The sequence below is a fragment of the Apium graveolens genome, chromosome 5 (assembly GCF_009905375.1).
Source record: "Apium graveolens cultivar Ventura chromosome 5, ASM990537v1, whole genome shotgun sequence".
NCBI lineage: Eukaryota > Viridiplantae > Streptophyta > Magnoliopsida > Apiales > Apiaceae > Apium > Apium graveolens.
Window position 1 is genome coordinate 265,893,801 of NC_133651.1, and position 23,979 is coordinate 265,917,779.

Below are 23,979 nucleotides of genomic sequence, written 5' to 3' on the forward strand. Positions count from 1 at the left end.
GAAACTTTACTCTGTAAAGTCTGACTGGCCATACTTTCCTAAATACAGAGATCATAATGGTGATATTGTTGAAATGAAGCATATTACTGCAAAAATCATCACTGCATTTTCTGGTATTAAGGGACTTGAATTCAATCTAGAGTCTGATAAAGCCTGTATCATCAGACTTGATCAGGATATAAGGAAAGCAAAAATAAATGATCTCAGGGCTGCTATCTTCCAAAAAGGTGAAGATATAGTTGAACTTAAAAATGCAAAAAGGAGGATGCAGAATGAACTTGAATATGTTGAGAGAAGTCTGTTGAAGAACTATCTCAGAACAACTCTTGATATTAAAGAGATCACATACTGAAGCCAAGTCAAAGATCTACAACTCTTTAAATTCTAAAGGATATACAGACTGAAGCTGATATCAGACTTTAAGGATGGTAAAGCTATAAGGACTTTAAGTTGTAGTTATGTAGTCAAATTCTCATGCATTTGTACTTAATGTTTTTTGACATCATCAAATATTTGTTGAACTTGTATATTATGCTAATTTACAAGTTGGGGGAGATTGTAAGATATATTTGTGATGTCATATCTAATGATGATTTTTGTTTAGTTTTCAGATCTTAACTAACAGGACAAATCAGGACTTAACTGGAAATCAGTACTTATACTGGAGTCAGGACTTAAGATATCAGAACTTAAGTTGTCAGAACTTAAGTTATCAGAAGATATTTATCAGGAGATAATATCAGGACTTAAGGAGACTTTCAGATAAGGAAGGCGGCTGATTGAAGGAAAGAAGATCGAGATTAAAATAAGAAGAGATATGCATGAAGAAGAATTCTATGAAGAATAGAATACTTGGAAGAAAAGATAAGTAGTTGATGTATTTTAGGATGCAGACTTATGTTTGATATCAATTAGAAGATTATCTTGTAACTGTGTGTCTATAAAAATACAACATAGGGTTTATACTATATGTGTTATCTTATTCGAGAATATTATTCATTGTAACCCTAGCAGCTCTCGTGATATTTGTTCATCACTGAGAGAGGACGGTTCCATTGTAATACTGTTTTATTAATAAGATTATTCTGTATTTCATACTTGTGTTCTTAATTCAGTTTGATTGTGCTAGACACTGTATTCAACCCCCTTCTACAGTGTGTGTGACCTAACAGATAACTTTTAATAGTATCAAAGTATATTAATTCTCGTATAGAAATATAATAATTTCAGGTCAAAGGACCAATACATCATTATCACTGTGAGATTAACTTATGACACTATAAACATGTAGTATCTCACAACGGGTCAATCCAACACCATGTATTTAATACATATGTCTGTGTTTTGACTTTAGTATCACCACACCTATGATCAATGAGATATGATCATCATCCAACAAACACACTAGTCTCAATGTATTTATTATCATCCCTTAACAATAATACTTGACTAGAGATCTTTAGGAATATCAATACTATTCTCATAATCTCATTTCTAAGTCATGTACTTAGAGATATAGATTTACATATCATATTCCAAGGACATTTATTAATCTAACATCTTATCGGTAAAAATAAAGATATAATAAATTAATAAAGAATAATCCATATAATCATAATTAATAATCCAAATGTTTCATAATATAAACATAATAGTGTTGTCTCTAGGGCACAAACACTAACAATCTCCCACTTGCACTAGAGCCAATCACCCATGTATCTAATACCCATGGAACTAGTATGATCTTCGTGCTTTTACTGCGACAAAGCCTTAGTCAATGGCTCTGCAACATTATCATCAGTATGCACTTTACATATATGTATATCTCCTATTTCATTAATCTCTCGAAGGAGGTGATATCTCCTAAGTATATGCTTTGCACGAGAATGAGTCCTTGGTTCTTTAGCCTGTGCGATGGCTCCATTATTATCACAGTAAAGATCAACTGGATCTGTGATCGATTGAACCACACCAAGTCCCTTTATGAATTTCCATATCCATACAGCCTCTTTGGCTGCTTCATTGGTAGCAATATACTCAGCTTCTATTGTAGAATCAGCTACTGTCTCTTGCTTTGAACTCTTCCAGCTTACAGCACCTCCATTAAGGAAAAACACAAAACCTGACTGAGATACTGAATCGTCTCTATCTATTTGAAAGCTGGCATCAGTGAAACCCTTTGTTGTGGATATGTTGTGAACTTGATGATTTCATTAACAAAACACCTTAGTAGATTTTACTTAGTGAAAAATGTAGCACTGGAAGGATAAGGAATATAGTCCCGACGGATGACTCAATATAGTCCCGACGAATGATGATCAATTATCCATCGAGTGAGTAGCTTGTGTAATAATGAGTCTGTAGCACATTTCTGCATACACCTTGTTTAGATTCTGTAGTAGCACTCAAGTCATGTTGACTTTAATTAGATATGCAGAATAGGTTGATTAATTTTACATAGATGATGTCTTGTAATTCTGCATAAATGAAATTAAGTCACATGCCAGATAGCTACCCGACGGATAAACAACAATACCACTCGACGGATGATCAACAAGGCAACCCGACAGATGATCAACAAGGCAACCCGATGGATGATCATGTACCTTTCTGATAATCAATTCAAACATCAGTTGACAGTGACAACACAGTCACATCCATCGAGTGTATGCAAAAGGAATGTGGAAGCCTATTCAACTGGGTTTTAGAGAACAAAGAAGCATTGCCATTTCCATGCTATTATGAAGATATTCAAAGATACTGGAATAGAGTAATGAAGCAGCATGTTATTAGACTTCATAGGTTTTGTTTTATTTTCTTGTCTTATTACTTTGTAATCTTAGTGATATATAAACAAAGAAGTAGCAAATAAAACAACAAGAACACTAAGCAAGAAAATTCTCAGAGAAATATTTGTAAGCTGTATTCTTAGCATTTCTCTGAAAACTTAGTTGTTCATATTTGTAAGCAGCTGTGAGCTAATCTTGCTACACAGAGTTCTCTTGATATAATATATATCTCTGGTGGATACATTCAAATCCACCAGAAAGTTTTTAAAGACTTTTGTTTTTAAATACTTGTGTTTTGATTTTACTAACTTCTCATTCCGCACTTTGCAAATCAAACACTTATATATTATTAAGATAGAACATTTTGTAATTTGTGAAAAAGGTTCAAGAATTCCATTCAACCCCCCCTTCTGTAATTCTTGTTGCATTGTTAGGGACTAACAATTGGTATCAGAGCAAGCTCTTGATAAACAAAGAGTTTAAAGATCTCAACAAAATAGCAAGATGAACAGGAAGGATGCTGGAGTTAAGATTCCTTTTCTGGACAAAGACAATTACCATCACTGGAAGGTAAAGATGCATCTTCATTTACTTTCTCAAGATGAGTCCTATGTAGATTGCATATAAAGAGGCCCTCATGTACCAATGAGTGCTGCAACTGGAAATGAGCCATCTGTCCCCAAGCCAAGGCATGAATGGTCTGATCCTGATATTGAACAAGTCAGGAAAGATAAGAAGGCCATGAATATCATGTTCAATGGAGTTGATGGTGACATGTTTGACAACATTATCAATTGCAAAACTGCCAAGGAAGTTTGGGATACAATACAGATTATCTGTGATGACACTGAACAAGTTACAGAAAACAAGATGCAACTACTAATTCAACAATATGAGCACTTTCATAGTGAAGATAGTGAGTCTCTCACCGACTTTTTTAGTAGATTTCAAAAACTACTAAATGATCTGAAGTTGCATGGAAGGGTCTATCAGACAAAAGACTATAATCTTAAGTTCCTTAGATCTCTTCCAAAGGAATGGAAACCTATGACAGTCTTATTGAGAAACTCTCAAGATTACAAGGAGTTTACTTTGGAGAGACTGTATGGCATCCTGAAAACTTATGAGCTGGAAATAGAGCAAGATGTGAGGATGGAGAGATGAAAGAAGAAAGGAGGATCCATTGCACTAGTTGCTGAGTTAAAGAAAGAGAAAGAGATGAAGATGGAAGCTGTTGAATCAACTTCAAAGGTCTGTAAAAATAAGGACAACGGGCTGGTAGCAGAAAATGAAGATTCTTTGAGCCAAGATGACATGGAAGATATTGATGAACATCTAGCATTTCTTTCCAGAAGATTTTCCAAGCTCAAGTTCAAGAAGAACTTTGGAGCAGCTAAGGCAAATAGAAACATGGTGGATAAATCGAAATTCAAATGTTTTAAATATGGCATGGCAGGACACTTTGCCAGTGAGTGTAGAAAGTCAGATTCCAGCAAGAAAAAGTTTGAGCATGTGGATTATAAATAGAAATATTTTGAGTTGCTCAAACAAAAGGAAAGAGATTTCATTATACAAGAAAATGACTGGGCAGCAGATGGTCTAGATGAGGATGAGGATGTCAGCTATGTCAATCTAGCCCTAATGGCCAAGTCTGATGAAACAGAGACAAGTTCTTCAAGTAATCAGGTAATCACCACTAACCTTGCACATTTATCTAAAGCTGAGTGTAATGATGCAATAAATGACGTGTCTACAGAACTATATTATTTGCGTGTTACACTTAAGTCTCTTACTAAGGAAAATGTTAAAATCAAATAAAATAATTTGTTTTTAACTGAGAGGAATTATGTGCTAGAGTCTCAGTTCATTGAATTTGAAAAATTGAGAATTGAGTGTAAAATTACTAAGGATGAATTAACTGAGTTCTTGAAGAAAGAAGAGATCTTGAAGAAGCAGCTTGAATGAGAACATGAAGTGATTAAGGCATGGAAAACATCTAGAGATGTTCATGCTCAAATCACCAAAGTTCAAGGTATTGAGTCATTTTGTTATGCAGCCTGGAAGAAGAATAAGGAGAAGCTGGAATCCAATTTGGTTGAAGGATTGCTAATAGATGTAGACTCGACAGATGTTGAGGGTCATCCATCGGATAACAAAAAGGGTTATCCGTCGAGTGATATAAATCCTCATCCATCGACTGTGAGCAAACTTGTGAGTAAAGCCAAACTTGTCAAGTTAAATGAGAAATATGGATCAGTTTCCAAGAATTTTGTTCGAGGAGAATCCAGTCAAGTGAAGAAGGAGAAAAAGGCTAATGTTGGTCATATGACTGTCAAGAAATTGAGTGACAGAATGGAAATAACAACTACACACCTGATAAATATGCTCCTAGAAAAATATGTGTCAAGTTTGGTAGTGTAAATCATTTATCTGTTAATTGCAAAACTGCCATGCCTACTTCCATATCTGTGCCACCTCATTATCCCAACATAAATGCCATGCCTTCTATGCCTAGGAATGCTATGTCCACACAGAATATGAATGCACAGTTTGCTATTATGCCATTTGCACCTAATCCTTATTATGCTGCATTTATTATGCCACAAATGCCATTTAGCATGCCTTACTGGAATAATATGTTTACTAATAGCATGCCATTCCCTGTTAATCAAAATATGCATGATAATTCTGTTGTAATGAATGGTTTCAAAGGTCCAACTCAAATGACTAAGGATGAATCTGATATCCCCAAGTCAAATGAGATCAAACCTAAGAAACAAAAATAGAAAGCTAACAAGGCAGGACCCAAGGAAACTTGGGTACCAAAATCAACTTGATTTTATTTTGATGTGTGCAGGGAAACAGAAAGAATCTATGGTACTTGGATAGTGGTTGTTCAAGACACATGCTGGTGATTCTACCCTGCTCACAGAGTTCAAGGAGAGAGCTGGCCCAAGTATTACTTTTAGAGATGACAGCAAGGGTTATACTGTGGGATATGGCTTGATTTCAAAAGACAATGTTATTATTGAGGAGGTTGCCTTAGTGGATGGTCTTAAGCATAATTTATTGAGTATCAGCCAGCTTTATGATAAAGGTAATTCAGTAACCTTCAACTCAGAAGCCTGTGTTGTGACTAACAAGAGGAGCAACAAAGTGGTTCTCACTGGTGTGATAAAAGGAAATATGTACCTAGCTGACTTCAACTCATCAAATGTAGAATCTGTTACTTGTCTTCTCAGCAAAGCAAGTCAGGATGAAAGTTGGTTATGGCACAAGAAGCTATCCCATTTAAACTTCAAGACCATGAATGAACTTGTAAAGAAAGAACTGGTTAGAGGTATTCCTCAAGTGGAGTTTTCTAAGGATGGATTGTGTGATGCCTGCCAAAAAGGGAAGCAGATCAAAGCATCATTCAGAAAGAAGCTTGATTCAACAATTAAAGAACCTTTGCAACTGCTTCACATGGATTTGTTTGGACCAGTCAATGTGTTGTCCATCTCAAGGAAAATATTTTGCCTAGTAATTGTAGATGATTTCTCAAAGTTTTCTTGGACATATTTCCTAAATTCTAAAGATGAGGCTAGTGAAATCATTATCAATCACATAAGGCAAGTCAATAATCATCCTGATTTCAAAGTTAGAAGAATCAGGAGTGACAATGGAACTGAGTTTAAGAATTCTCTCATGAGAGAATTTTGTGAAGAAAATGGGATTTTGCATGGGTTTTCAACAGCAAGAACTCCACAACAGAATGGAGTAGTAGAAAGGAAGAATAGATCACTTATTGAAGCTGTAAGGACAATGCTTGAAGAATCTAAATTACCAACATATTTATGCGATGAAGCTGTAAATACTGCATGCTACACTCAAAATATTTCTCTGGTTAATCAAGCAAAATGCATGACTCCCTATCAATTATTCAAGAACAAGAAGCCAACTCTTAATTTTCATCATGTCTTTGGCTGCAAATGTTATATCTTGAGAAATCAAACTGATCATAATGGGAAGTTTGATGCTAAAGCGGATGAAGGAATTTTGTTGGATATGTTGTTGGTAAAGCATATAGAGTCTACAATCTAAGAACCAACATTGTTGTGGAATCAATACATGTTGTGTTTAATGATAAAAAAATTGAAGGACTGCAAAATGGAGATTACCATGAGAGCCTCAAATTTGACAATGTGGAGATAGTTAGTGATGACAGTGATGATGAAAGTGATCAAGAAATAGTACCAAAGGATAATACAGAAAAATCCACTACCAATGAAGCACAAAATTCAACATCTATCGAGTTACAAAATGCTTCATCCGTCGGGAGACAATCTGCTATATCCGTCCAGAGATAATCAGCTTCATCCGTCGGTACTCAAAATTCACCATCCGTCGGGTCATCAAAAGAAGCTGGAAGTCAGAATAGATCACTTACAGAAAGTTCCCCTTTCTTAAATCAAAGATCCATTAACTCAGGGGGTGTTTCTAAAAATCAAAACTCAATCACATATCAAGACAACAATGAGGCCTCCATCTAGAGCTAATCTACCTCAATAAAGGAAATGGACAAAGGATCACCCCTTTGAGCTCATCATTGGTGATGTATCTTCTAGAGTTCAAACAAGGAGAGCAACTCAAGAAGAAAGTCTATACAGCAACTTTCTTTTTAAGGTAGAAGAAGCTTTGTTGGATCCCGATTGGATTTTAGCTATGCAGGAGGAGCTAAACCAATTTGAGAGGAATAAGGTATGGAAGCTGGTGCCCAAGCCTAAAGGAAAGAATCCAATAGACACCAAATGGGTATTCAAAAACAAGATGGATGAAAATGGCATAGTAGTCAGGAACAAAGCTAGATTGGTTGCTAAGGGCTATTGTCAACAAGAAGGAATAGATTTTGATGAAACATTTGCTCCTGTTACAAGACTTGAAGCCATAAGAATCTTCTTAGCCTATGCAGCCCATGCCAATTTCAAAGTCTATCAAATGGATGTCAAAAGTGCCTTTCTAAATGGAGATTTGGAGGAGGAAGTCTATGTCAGTCAGCCTCCTGGTTTTGAAGATCCAAATTTTCCAGAATATGTTTACTATCATTTGAAAGCACTCTTTAGACTGAAGCAAGCACCTAGAGCCTGGTATGACACTTTGTCAAAGTTTCTTTTAGAGAATCACTTAACTAGAGGTACTGTAGAAAAAACTCTTTTCTTTGGAAATGTTAATGGCTCTAGTATACTTGTTCAAATTTATGTAGATGACATTATTTTTGGCTCTACAGATGAAAAACTTTGCAAAAAGTTTGCCAAATTGATGCAAAGTAAGTATGAAATGAGTATGATGGGGGAACTAACTTACTTTCTTGGTCTGCAAGTTAAGCAAGTTAGTGATGGAATATTCATTAGTCAAACTAAATACATTTATGATCGTTTAAAGAAGTTTGATCTAATGGATTGCACATCTGCAAAAACTCCCATGACCACTACAACTAAGCTTGAATTAAACACTAATGAAAAGTCAGTGGATATTTCAAGTTATAGGGGCATGGTTGGCTCACTTCTGTACTTAACAGCTAGTTGACCAGATATAATGTTTGCTACATGTTTGTGTGCTAGATTTCAGGATGATCCTAGAGAATCTCACTTGGTAGCTATTAAGAGAATTTTCAGATATCTCAAGGGAACACCAAAACTTGGCATTTGGTACCCTAGGGATTCTGGTTTTGATCTAACTGGTTATTCAGATGCAGATTATACAGGTTGTAGAATTGATAGAAAAAGTACAGCATGAACCTGTCAATTTCTAGGAAACAAGCTTGTGTCCTGGTTCAGTAAAAAGCAAAATTCAGTTTCTACTTCTACAGCTAAAGCTGAATATATTACTGCTGGCAGTTGCTGTGCACAGATTTTGTGGATGAAAAACCAATTGCTAGACTATGGTCGGCAAGTGGAAAGAATTCCCATTTTCTATGATAACACAAGTGCAATTGCCATCACTGAAAATCCAGTGCAACATTCAAGAATAAAGCACATAGACATCAAGTACTACTTCATAAGGGAACATGTAATAAATGGTACTGTGGAACTACATTTTGTTCCAAGTGAAAAGTAGCTTACAGATATATTTACCAAGCTACTGGATGAATCCACCTTTTCAAGGTTGGTAAGTGAGTTAGGTATGCTAAATTATTCTTTAATCTTTTCAGATAATTTGCAAGTTATAATGTAACCAGAAATTTAATTGGTTTTACAGTCTTGAATGAAATTTTGGCTAAGTCAAAATTTACATCTCGACGGATGATCATTATCCATCGAGTTTGATCATCCGTCGGTATATGTTTTGTTAATAAAATCAATTATTTTTTTGGAATATTTCATGACTCGATGGATAACTTATTTATCCTCATCCGTCAAATTGTCTGAATCCTAGCCATTAATTCCCTGGACATTAACCATCGAGTATACTTACAGTTTATAAGTATAACATGACGGATAATTGAAGGAATTTTTACAGTTTATTTTTAAACGGCTATTTTGGGCAATTCTTATTGGTTACTTTATTATTTTTGACAGTTATTTTTGAGATAGTATAAAAGCTTAATTCATTTCCATTACTTTTCTTTTATCATTCTTAAATCATCTGCTCTAAATTCTCTCTTTCTCAAAAGCAATTATCAACTCTATCTCTGCAATTTTCACTCTCTAGCAATGGCACCAGTCGTCAAGATCATGTCACAAACTGGATTCATCTATGAGAAGAACAACTTCACGGCTCTAGTAAACAAGGGGATTCAACAGTCTGGTGACTACCACAAAATGATGGATTTTGTGAAGAACTGCAAACTCAACTATGCCATGCTAGAAGCACCCACCATCTTCTGTGAGGTTGTTGAGGAAATGTGGTCAACTTCTGTGTACAACTCAACTGATAAGACCATCACACTAACTATTAAAGGTAAGGAATTCTGTATTAATAGTGATGTTGTTAAAGCATGCTTCAAGATTCCTGATAATATTGTAACTTCACCACACACAGACACTGACATTATTAACATGCTCAACTCCATGAACTATGCACTCTCTACTTCCAAGTTAAGTGAAATTAGGAGGTTGGGTCTTAGGAAGGAATGGAGTTATCTATGTGATGTAGTTACTAAGGTATTCTCTAGTAAAATCAGTAATTTTGATTCTGTCAATATCTCTATGCTTAACATTCTTTACATGCTAGTTACTGATAAGTACTTTAACTTTAGTGATCTTGTTTTGTTTGAGTTGGGGTTTAAGTTAGGTGAGTTAAATAAGAGGGGAAAAAATGTTTACTATGCTAGATTTTTCATGATGTTAGCTAACCACCTCTCTGAGGGAATTATGCTTGAGAACCCAACCAACAAACTAGATTGTTGGGTTCAAGAAAGAAGAATTATTACGAATTTGAACAGGGCAAACCATCGCAGAGAGGTGCCACTCTTCTATTTCCCTGTAATGGATGCACCTCACGTAAGTGAGGTAATCTCATCTATCTCTACTCTTCCAACCACACAAATTTCTTTGCACTCAAGTGTAGCTATGGAAACTGTGTCAATGACCCAACAGTTGCCTATCCAAGCTACCAAATCCAAAATTTCAAAATCCAATCAAAGAAAACCCCCTCTGGCATCTCTCAAAAGATGCCAGTTGCAAAATCCACAAAACCTAAAGAGGGGAGTGTGAAGGTGGGTAAGGTAGGTGAGGGACAGGGTGAACATCAAAGAAACCCTAAGGATAAGGTTGGAGAGGTGAGAGTTTCCCAGCCTAGCCACACTGCAGTTTCCCAACAAACTGCAGTGCTTAATAAGGAAATAAGCTCATTGCTAGTTGCATCCTCCCAAAAGGATGTGACTATTGAACAAAGCTCTCAGCCAAGAGCACAGGCCAAAAGGGTAAGGGACACAAGCTCACCCCAAACCTATACTAGAAAGAAGAAACCAAAAACCCTCGGGGATGCACATGGTTTACACACTGTGCAAACTGGTGCTAAAGACACAGTCACTGCACCTTTTCAAAGTAAGTTTGATGTAGCTCCAATAAATGTGGAGTCACAGCCAAAATCTTTAGTTATAGAAGCACCCCAAACACCAAATTCTCCCACAAACTCTCTGGATGTGGATATGATCAACACATCAATTCCTAATTCCCCTTCTTTAACTCTGTTGGGAAGCCAAAATCTAGTGCAAGTGAGCATCATCTTTTGGATGATTTGTTGGCTCACTTGCCAATTCTTTCAGGAACTGTTGAGACATCTGTGCCAAAATTTTCATCAATCTGCACAGAGTCCACAATAGTTTCCACTCCAAACTCAATTATTCCTACTATCTTGATGGATATTTTTCATCCGTCGAGTAGTGATTGTATCCCGGCGGATAAGCTTAACAGCAGTTATCCGTCGGATAGTCAAACTGTTAACTCGACGGATATCCCTTATTTGTCGAGTATCTCTGCACAACTTCCAATTTCATCAATTATCTCAAGTGTAGAAGACTTAGTGGTAGTATAATCACTCCTAGGATTGAGGGATGAGAGTGTCATGAGTGAGAGTCTGGGCTGCTCCCAGGAAAAAGGAGAGGAAAAGAGTGAAAATATGCAATCCAGTTCTTCAGGATTTGCAAAAAAGAGTGTGTGGAGTCCGACCTTAGATGGTGAAGGTGAGGGTGTGAGGGTGGGGAGTCAAGGTGAGACCTTGATGCAACAAAAGAGAGAAAATGAGAGAAAAGCAGGTACTGAAGATATAAGGGTGGATGTTATTGCAAGTGAGTTAATTAATGTCCAGGATGCAGACAGGTAGGGACTATCTCAGCAACCTCAAGTTGTTATAGATTCTACCTCCCTTGATGCTGAGACATTTACTCACCCTGTTCCAGCATATCAACTTCTAGCTGAACAGGGCAATGACAATGCAGAAATGATGCTTAATTTGGTGCACACCATACAGTCAATGCTAAGAGCTAAGGATGCCATCACAACTTTGCCCTCTACAGCTGGTGATGTTGATTATGAGACTGGTGGTTCAGAAGAATTCTTTGGAGGTGAAGGTGGAGATAGTGAAGAAGAGCCATTGGACATAGGGGAGAAGTAGGCTCTAGTTCAAGATCAGGCATGCCATCTTGGGCATTTTCAAAGCACTGTGATGAACACTACTTCAAGACAACCCTGATTCAACTCATAAATCAGACAAATTCTACTCTTCAAACCACCACCAATGCCAACACCAAAAATCTCCTTCAAGCACATCTTGCTTCTCTGCAACTACAACAAATTCAAGGTTTTCAACATGCTCGATATGTGAACACTATCAAAGGTGATATTGATGAGATGAAAAAGGCCATTTATGACAAGATGGACTCTAAACTTCCAGAAGCTACAATGTTTGACATCAAGAGACAACTCAGGAAAAATTCTAATCTTGCCACAAGGATAGATGCCTTAGATACAAGAATGACAGCAACGGAAGCATCTCTTACAACAATTCATCTACACCAAGCTCAACAGACAGACTTGCTTCAGAAACTGATGGCTACACAGACCTCCTCTACTCAACTTGCTGATAACAAAAAGGGAGAGAAAGAGAATTCCAGGAGTGAGGGGGAGCAAAAAGTGCTCAGCATTGAAGTTAGCAAAGTAATTGTGCCATCAATTACTTTCACCAAGTCACCAGCCAAAGATAGCATTGATCAGATAAATGAAGTAGCAGCCAATTTAAGAGCAGCTGAAAAGGAACAATTGAATCCAATCAACTGGGAGAAAATTGATGAGGATATTCAAAAGAAGTTTGGGCTAGCTAAGAAGCCAGAAAAGTCAGCCATTCATCACTCTCAAGTCAGGTAAATCTCTGTGAATGAAATGAGCATAAACTATCTGGAAAGAGGACAGCCATCCTGCATCAAATCTCCAAAGGCTGAAGTACTTTTGAAGCCAAGGGTGAACTATCAAAAATCATCACTAAAGATCCCTTTGGATACAGTGTATGAGACACCAAAGCTTGATGAGAAGAAACTGTTATCAAGATTCATTGCTTTCTACAAGGATCCAACTGATTCAGCTTTAAAAAGGAGAATTGCTAAAGTCTTCAGGAATGGTAAAGAAATTTGTGTGGTGGCTGGACATCCTCAATTTGCTAAAGCAAAGAGAGAAGAAAAGGCAAGATTGAAGCAAGAAAAGAAGCAAGCTACTCCAGATGCTAAAAAGGCTAAACAAAATAAAGAGCAAGCTGCAATCTTGGCCAAGCTACAAGCTGTGAAACCAACACAACAAATTCCTTCTCAGCCATCTGAAATCACTGAATCTCAAGATCCAAAGAAGCGAGTTGAACCACAACTGAAGAAATCTCAAAGATACAAGGAATTGGCCAAAAGAACCAAAAGAAAATTGAACTTTATTGGTAAGGAATTGGAGGATCAGTTTCCCAAGGAATCCATTCCAACTACAGCTCATGCATCAAAACCCTTAGTGGTATTTGAAGACATTAAGGTGGTGGATCCTTACATGAACATTCATGGTGAACCTATTATGTCTAAGGATGAACCAATAGACTGTGAGAGTCTACCAATTCCTGACTTCAATTTGCCAATCCTTAACAAGCCAAAGAGAACAAAGTCAAGAGCAGTCAAGAAAGTGAAGTTGTCACCTCTCAAATCCAAATCTCTGATCAGAGCTCAATCCAAAGTCAACAAGGGAGATTACATGTACTTATGTGACATCAAGGAATTCTCTGATCTTAACCTCTATCTAGATGAACTGGAAGAAGTTAGAGGGATTGATGCCTATAGAAATCTACCTAAAAGGTTAGTTTTCAAGTACAAGGGAGGAAAGGAGATTCAATGGCCACTTCATAGGATCCTTAAGAAAGCCAATATGTGCTGATAAAGGTTTATTCATCATTCAAGAAGAACTTTGGATTCAATGTAATTGCAAGAAGACTTGTTCTAAAGAAGATTGAAGAATTGAGGACTATTAGAGCTAAAGATGCACTCCCAAAGACTCTAACTATTCCCTACACAGGGAGAAGAGTGCATCTAAGGCCATACTGGATGATGGAGTTCAAGGGTGACAAAGGAGTTTGAAGATTTTTTAGATTAGAAGACCAATTGAGCATCACTAGCAATCAGACTCTTTTGGAAATGCAAGAAAAGCTAAATCTCTCAGAATCTGATGAACTGGAATTCCACAGACAGCTCCAAAATCAGATAGAAGAAAACAACAGAAAGCTTGGAAAGAGATCCAGACCTTCAAGGAATTAGATTAATCTGCTCAGGCTAGAGGAGCACCTTGAAAATGACTGTGAGCTAATCTTTGTGCATTTTGTTATTTGAAGCACTTTACAGTTTTATCTACTTACTTTTAAAGTTGTATTTTTAGGGTGTTTTATTATCATCAAGTTTCTCTTAATTTATGGCTATAATTCCAGTAGACATTGATTGGGGGAGATTGTTGTGGACATGTTGTGAACTTGATGATTTCATTAACAAAACACATTAGTAGATTTTACTTAGTGAAAAATGTGGCAATCGACGGATAAGGAATATAGTCCCGACGGATGACTCAATATAGTCCCGACGGATGATGATCAATTATCCATCGAGTGAGTAGCTTGTGTAATAATGAGTCTGTAGCACATTTCTGCATACACCTTGTTTAGATTTTGTAGTAGCACTCAAGTCATGTTGACTTTAATTAGATATGCAGAATAGGTTGATTAATTGTACATAGATGATGTCTTGTAATTCTACATAAATGAAATGAAGTCAAGTGCCAGATAGCTACCCGACGGATAAACAACAATGCCACTCGATGGATGATCAACAAGGTAACCCGACGGATGATCAACAAGAAAACCCGACGGATGATCATGTACCCGACGGATAATCAATTCAAACATCAGTTAAAAGTGACAACACAGTCACATGCGTCAAGTGTATGCAAAAGGAATATAGAAGCCTATTCAACTGGGTTTTAGAGAACAAAGAAGCATTGCCATTTTCATGCTATTATGAAGATATTCAAAGATACTGGAATAGATTAATGAAGCAGCATAGTATTAGACTTGATAGGTTTTGTTTTATTATCTTGTGTTATTACTTTGTAATCTTGGTGATATATAAACCAAGAAGTAGCAAATAGAACAACAAGAACATTAAACAAGAAAATTCTCAGAGAAACATTTGTAAGCTGTATTCTTAGCATTTCTCTGAAAACTTAGTTGTTGATATTTGTAAGCAGCTGTGAGCTAATCTTGCTACACAGAGTTCTCTTGATATAATATATATCTTTGGTGGATACATTCAAATCCACCAGAAAGTTTTTAAAGACTTGTGTTTTGATTTTACTAACTTCTCATTCCGCACTTTGCAAATCAAACACTTATATATTATTAAGATAGAACATTTTTTAATTTATGAAAAAGATTCAAGAATTCCATTCAACCCCCCTTCTGTAATTCTTGTTGTATTGTTAGGGACTAACACCCTTTACAACCAGCTTTTCATCTCGTTCATACACCAAGAATGAATCTTTAGTCATTTTCAAGTACTTAAGAATATTCTTGACAGCTGTCCAGTGACCATCACCAGGATTAGACTGGTATCTGCTCGTCATGCTCAAGGCATACAAAACATCAGGACGAGTACATATCATCGCATACATTATAGATCCAATTGCCGAAGCATATGGATCTTTGCTCATACGGCCCTTATCATCTAATGATTTAGGGCAGTTATCTTTTGAGATCAATATCACATGAGACAATGGGACATATCCTGTAACACCCCCAGATCCGGGGTCGGGGATCCGGGTCGTCACGGTCTTTCTTTCCACAATATCAATTCACTTAATTAATAATAAATAACCTTATGCTGTGACCCCACACTAACACACACCACAACCCGTTATAGTCTCAGAGATGAAATTGAAATAAGTACAAGTCTTTGAATCCACGATTTAAAAATTATTACAACCCAAAATGATTACTTAATAAGTTTACAATTAATTGCCATTATCTGCCACAAGTTATAATTATACATAATTGATTCTCAAAAGTAGATGGTCTGATCTACAATAGATCTACCTCTGCAGCTATAACAGCTACAACATCAACGAGAAGACGCGGGACGCTTCCCACGCGCTTGCGCTGGGTCTGCTTGAGTCTGGCCATCCTTCCTAACTATTGTTGTGTGATAAAGAAATAAAGAAAGAGTGAGCCTTATAGCTCGCAAGATAATATATAGTGTAATCAATAATGCAAGTATCTAATAGATAACTTACTGAAAACCTTTATCAAAAGTAAGATAATTACTTACTGGATATAAGCTTAAAGGAAGATGAAGTTACCAAATACTTCACTATACTTATATCATTTATAAGGCTACTTGAACTACCACTGTTCAAAGTATTATAGGTTTAAAAAGTCATCCCATAGATGAGACCACAAGTTAAGACTTAAATAGATTCAATCTTTGAAATATTATTGAATGAAATAAAGTTACGAGATACTTTATTTAGTCCCGATATATATCCACATATATATCTCTTAAACATTTCCTGGAACCTCTGTTATGTAAAGTATGAACAGAGTTTGTAACATCCAATGAATTTTGGAAAGGAAAAGAATTTTGGCATAAACCCGATATCTTGCTGATCAGGCAAAGATACCAATAAGTAACCTTTTCTACTAGTAGATGGATGAATCCCCCACCGGTCATCACCCTGGCCACATAAGGACCTTGTGCTGGACCGCCATCCGGCCTCTTACGCGTTGATGGACTGCCACCCAGCCACTTACACTTTGATAGACCGTACCCCGGCATGTCGCTTATGCCGACTCAATTAGATGGGCTTACTTCCCGAACGTTGGGTAAGTAATCAATTCATTTGTTTTCTCAAAACAGCAACCACGTTGCGAATGTAAAATGCACCACAGAGCTGGATCCCCCAGGTTTTGAGCGAGTATTTAAATCCCCTTTGAAAGGAAGATCTTAAATATAAAAAAATGAGTTTTGGGGTCCACTCTAACTTTAAAAATCATTTTGAAGACTCGAAAACATTTTTAAGAATGTTTGGAGTACTGCTGATTTATTAAAATAAATCAGTCCCGATATATTAGAAAATATCTGAATATTATTATTTAAATAATATTCTCATAAAGATAATCCTTATAAAAATAATTTAAGTAAAAGTTTTAAAACTCATACTTGAAATGGACATTAAATAACCAACGATATACTTATACGAAAGTATGATCTTTATTTGAATAATCGAAAATAAGTTTGATTATCGAAATATTATTCTTTAATAAAATAAAGAATATTATTTAGTAAATAAGCGGAGTCATAAGTCCTCGAATGAATATTCAAAATATTATTCATTAAATAAAATAAAGCGAGTCATAAGTCCTCGAATGAATATTCAAAATAATATTCATTAAATAAAGTAAGCGGAGTCATAAGTCCTCGAATGAATATTCAAAATAATATTCATTAAATAAAATAAAGTTATCGAATAAACCTTATTCGATTAATAGTTTTGAAAATTATATCAATATATATATATTATACTCGGGAGCCTCGCCTCCCGGTTTTAGAAAAAGTTCACCTTTTATCCCCTATACTAAGGGTATACTCAAATGCCGCTTATCTCTAGCATAGGTATTATGCAACTATAAGCATTGAACCAACAGATATATAAATCAAGAATATAAAATAGGCATGCATATATACCATATCACATGCTACAATATATCGCAAGAATTTGCTAATAACAAATATGCATTTATCGCAAGATCATGCATATACACATATACATCACAACAACAGTTATACGGGTAGAAAACTTGCCTGAGCGACTGGGGGTGATAAAAGGCTCGGGACGAGTCTGGTAACCTATAAACAACAAGTAAGTTGGAATTAAACCAAAGTCACTTGTAAATCTATACTTTAACTAACTTAGACTCTAACGCTTGTTTTGCGCTTACTGATTCTCTTAAGTCACTCGAGTACCCTCGGCTCCACCATTTTTAATAATTTAACCATTACGAGTTTCAAGGCGATTCTTTCGCGGGTGTCTTACCAACTGCCTAACACACTTACCATAATTGTTTCATACATTAATTAACCCTTTTTGGTCTTTAACCTATGTTTCAAAGTAAGGCGAGGGGAAAAGTTTCGTTCGCGAAACGCCGTTACTTGAAACGGTCGTTTCTCCTAAACCGTATATCGGAATTAAACGAACTACATATCAAAACGAAGCTCGTAACATGAGCTATCTAAACATGGAAATGTTCATAATCTAGCAGGGAGTTCTCGGGTCCAAATGTTATGAACAAAAGCAGTCTAAAGTAAATCGGACATTACGACGGCTATGTTTACGCGATTTCCCAAATTTAAACCATTCAAAAACCATCACAATTCAACCTCAACCCATTCATACAACTAAAGTCCATCCTTATCACATCATAACAGCCCCAATAAATTCAATATTAACATTTATACTTATGCCTAAGCTTGAATTTAACTATACTTAAGTTCTTTTAACCAAAACAACAAGATTCACCATTCCATTTCACTACCACTCCAACCCAAACTCTAAACCACAAGCATTAAGCTACTATATCACCATAATAATCAAAATCATCTTATTATACAAAGGAATCTAGGGTTTGGAGATGATATACCTTCCTTGAAGTGGTGGGAGTAGCTAGGAAGCCTTAAGAAGCCTTGAGAAGTCTTAGGGATGCTTGGATCTTAAAGGAAAACAAGAAAAAATCAAGTTAAAAACTTTGAAATCACTATTCATTGTCTTCTTCATTGATTTCTTGAAGAAGATTGAGAAAGAATTGAAGGCTTAAACTCATAATATAGCCATAACTATTCATAAGGATGACTAGGGAATTATCTTACCAATTTAGGAAGCCTTGATCTTGAGTTTTGAAATTTGTTTCTCTTGGAAATGGCAAAAGCCGAGAGCAAGCCTTGGTGATGAAGAATAAAAGTTTGTTTTGATGAGAAATGATTTGTTTGGCTTGGTTGATTGAATTAGATTTGTTTTATTTTAGGTTAATTACCAATTTAACCTTGGTTTTGTGTGGTTGACAATCCACCACATTTCCTTCCTTCTTATGTCATGCTTATGTCATGCTATGATGTCATCTTCCCCTCCTTGTCCTCTTCTCATTGGTTGGGTGACATCATCCTCTCTAATCCCTTTGATTAACTTCCTTAATTGTTTGCCTAATGACCGCTGATCTGTTATACGGTTCGCTTAACTTTCGTTTTCGTTTATCGTTTGAGGGATCATACCCGGGATCTTATTACTTAGGTTCCCTTAACCTTTCTCAATATATTATATTCCTTTTATGATCCTCTCTTATAATCCTTTAATTTAAATCCTTTTTATCCTGTTACCTTATACTCAATTCTTTCCGTATCTAGTGGATTTCTGGGAAAATCAAAGTGTTCGGAATTGGATTCTGGCAATCTTTACATACACTTATATACCATATAGAGTACTAATAAAATCTCAGAATATCCATAACAGAACCTCTACATAGTATGGCATGAAAAGTTTTCTCATTTAGCAAAAACACTATTCACAAGGGTTACAAAAAGTTGAAAATTTTGGGGGTTATTACATATCCTCTTTTTGCCTCTTGCATCCTGAAACGATTCAATACTTTGTCAATGTATGTACTCTGACTTCGGCCGATTAATTTCCTTGATCTATCTCTATAGATCTTGATCCCTAATATATAGGTAGTATCACCTAAGTCCTTAATCGAGAAACTATTTCCCAACCAAGTCTTAACAGCCTGTAGAGAAGGTATATCATTCCCTATTAGTACTATGTCATCTACATATAGTACTAGGAATGGCACATGGCTCCCACTAACCTTCTTGTAAACACATGGTTCATCTTCATTTTGAATAAAGCCAAATTCTTTGACAGTTTCATCAAAACGATGATTCCATCTCCTTGAGGCTTGCTTCAATCCATAAATAGATCGAAGCAACTTACAAACCATCTTAGCAAACTTGGGATCGATAAAACTCTCAGGTTATATCATGTATACATACTCTTCAAGGCTCCCATTTAAGAAATCGGTTTTAACATCCATTTTCCAAATCTCATAGTCGTAGTAAGCAACTATTGCTAGCAAAATCCTGATGGATTTGACTATAGCAACTGGTGAAAAGGTCTCATCATAGTCTATACCATGAACTTGTTTGAAATCTTTTGCCACCAGTCACGCTTTATAGGTCTGTACTTTACCATCCATGTCAGTTTTCTTCTTGAAAACCCACTTGCATCCTATAGGTTTTACCCCTTCAGGTGGATCAACTAAAGTCCATACTTTATTTTGATACATGGATTCCATTTCGAACTTCATGGCCTCTAGCCATCTCTCGGAGTCTGGACTATTCATAGCATCTTGGTAGGTAAGAGACTCATCATATCTATGAGCATTACATCATCATCTTGAGTCAAGAGAAATCCATAATATCTCTCTGGTTCATGACAAGCCCTACTAGATCTACGAACAACCTGTATTTCCGGAGCAGGAACATCTTGATGTACTTCCTTCCCATTTTCTAACTCTGGTTCAATATTATTTTGTACAACTCGATCTTCATCGAGATCTAGTACTCCTACTAATTTTCTTTGAAAGTAACTATCTTTCAAGAAATACAGCGGTTCGAGCAACAAACACTTTATTCTCAGTAGGATTATAGAAACTATACCCTTTAGATTCTTCAGGATATTTCACAAAATAACATTTATCCAATTTTGGTCCCAGCTTGTCAGACACCAAGTGTTTCACAAATGCTTCGCATCCTCATACTTTCATAAAAGACATGTTGTGACGTTTCTCAGTCCACATCTCTTATAGAGTCTTTTGAACCGATTTAGTTGGAACTCAGTTTAGTGTATATGCAGCCGTTTCTAAAGCATAACCCCAGAAACTTATTGGAAGATCTGCTAGACTCATCATCGATCGCACCATATCCAACAAGGTATGATTTCTCTTCTCAGAAACTCAATTCCATTGAGGCATTCCAGGAGGAGTAAGTTATGATACGATATCACACTCCTTCAAGAAACCTTTAAACTTGAGGCTTAAGTATTCTCCTCCATGATCCGATCGTAGAACTTTTATACTTTCCCCTGTTTGCTTTTCCACTTCAGTCTTGTATTCTTTGAACTTTTCAAAAGAATTGAATTAGTTCTTCAAAAGATACACATATCCATATCTACTGAAATTATCAGTAAAAGTAATGAAGTAGTAAAAGCCACCTCTTGCCATCGTACACATTGGACCACATACATCACTATGTATAAGTCCTAATCATTCGGTGGCCCTTTCACCTTGTCCGGTAAAAGGAGCTTTAGCCATTTTCCCAATGAGATAAGATTTACATTCTTCGTATGATTCAAAATCAAACTTATCCAAGTAACCATCTTTATGTAATTTGGAAATGCGTTTCTCATTTATGTGACCTAAACGGCAATGCCAAAGGTATGTTTGATTTGAGTCTTTGATCTTAATACGTTTATTATCATTATTTATGTTATAGACAGGAGTATCTATATCAAGAACATATAAACCATTAAATAAACGTGCAATCCCGTAGGTAATATTTTTGAATGAAAAGGAACAACTATTATTCTGAATCAAAAACGAAAAACCTTTCTTGTCCAAACAAGAAACCGAAATAATGTTTCTGCAAATCGCAGGCACGTAAAAGCAGTTATCTAGTTCTAAAATAAGCCCAGTGGGCAACGATAAATGATAAGTCCCTACAGCTAAAGCAGCAACCTTTGCTCCATTGCCAACTCGTAGGTCGACTTCTCCCTTCGCCAATGTCCTACTTCCCTACAGTTCCTGTATATTTATACAAATGTGAGAACCACATTCAATATCTAATACCCAAGATGTAGAAGTAGACAAATTGACTTCTATAACATAAATACCCGAATCAGAAGCAGTAACAACAGCCTTCTTCTTCTTCAGATCCTCCAAATAAGCATGACAGTTCCTCTTCCAATGACCTGGTTTCTTGAAATAGTGACAATCACCAACCTTTGGAACACCACCTTTAGACTTCAAAGCCTTGGTCGGATCAGGTTTCAGATTGGCATTCGATTTAGATCCCATCTTCCTCTTGCATTTCTATTTACCCTTTCCTTTGGCCTTCCCCTTATTCACCATCAACATGGGAGCAGGGATGCCTTCTGAACGTTGGTCTCAACAGTTTTCAACATAGCCAACAGTTCGGTGGGTTCCTATCTATCTCATTCATATTGTAATTCATCACAAATTGAGAATAGCTGATGTTTAAAGATTGCAAAATTAGGTCAATCTGGTGCTCCACAACAATCGTGGCACCCAACTTGGCAAGGTACTCAATATACCCAATCATCCTTAGAACATGCGGTCCAACCGGATCATGTTCTCCCTGCTTACATGCATGCAATGATTTGAAAGTATCAAACCTCTCCTGACGAGCCTGTGCATCAAACATACGTTTAAGGTGCTAAATCATATCATAAGAATCCATATTCTCATGTTATTTCTGAAGTTCAACACTCATGGTCGCTAACATGAGACATTGAACATCCGTGTCATCATCGATATATTTCTGATAAACATTATGTTGAGCACGGGATGCTCCTTCAGGGAGAGGTACAGGGCGAGGGATATCTATGATATAGAGCTTGCATTCTTGTTTGAGGACAATCCTTAAGTTCCTTTGCTAGTCAAGGAAGTTTGTTCCTGTCAACTTGTCCTTCTCAAGGACTGATCGCACATAGAAGTTGTTTGAATTGATTGCCATTTGATATCTACAATGTTTAAAGTACATAAGATAAATTAGTTTATATATGATTATTAAATTATGTTCAAGTGACTATTCATATATATTCAAAATATATGTCTTCCACTATTTTATCAAATTAATAGCCCTAAATATTAATTCGGAAAGAGTATCTTCTATATACTTTCTAGTGAGCCAAGATCCAAATTTTCACAACATTTTAGTTCAACTTTGTCTTTACTCCTAAAACATGATTCAATAAGGTAGACAATATTTGTCAATTATATCAACTATATGACTCTTGGATAGTTTAGTGGGACAAAATTTATTCTTATTTATCCAATATATCTCACCAAACTCTATGCCTCTAAGTTTACAATCCTATTGTGGTAACTTAGTTAAGTTAAAACCCAAAGGTCTAAAAAGTATCGTCCCACGAGAGATGGGAGTACTTTGCTCTAGCGAACCCACTCCTTATCGATCTAGTGCTTAATGCATTGGACATATTGGAAGATATCTAAATAACTTAATATAAACATTAGGGTTTTGTTAGTATTATAACGATCATGATCCCATCATAAAGAGATTCCCAATTTTTCCTTGAATAAAATACTTCAAATTAATACTTGTCAGTGGTTTGATTTCCAGGTAGTGGAGGAGTCACATCGGTCTCGCTTAAAACCCACAGCCTTACAAGTTCTATGCACCCGTTGTTGACAAAATCGCCCAATGTCGGAAATAAAGATGATTCGTATTTCATTCCGTGTTTCATAAACACGAGAATCTTATAATCGTTTGTAAATTTTAAAATCTTGAGTCGTTACAGATTTTATCTTTTTAGGCATGGCATGGGTGATGTATCTAATACATACATGAATGCATGATTAATCTAATTAAAGCATGCATCATTAACTATTCTTTGCATACATTCATACATCAATATGTGAAGTGCAATAAAGTAAATGTGTTTGGTTATGGCCCCATCCTATGTGATCTTTATCAAGCTCATGATAAAGATCAAGATCAATCTAATGTGGTCATGGAAATAAATACAACTACTTATTACATAAGTCTTCTTCTTTGTTTAGACTCCTTGTATATCTCGTCTTCTTCTTTGAATCACCTCCATTGGATAGCCTTCTTGAGTCTTCAATTACATTACATGATTGAAAGTAAAACTAATCTAATGAACTTACAAGAATAACTCGAGTTACATTCAAGATTTATGATTACAAAGATTGACGACATGCAAGTCTTATTTAAAACCAAAATGAAAACCATTACACTAAGGTCGAAAGGCCATAACCATCCATCATGCTCATACAACACATAAAAGCATGTTAAAACACATAATCTGATCTTAACATATCA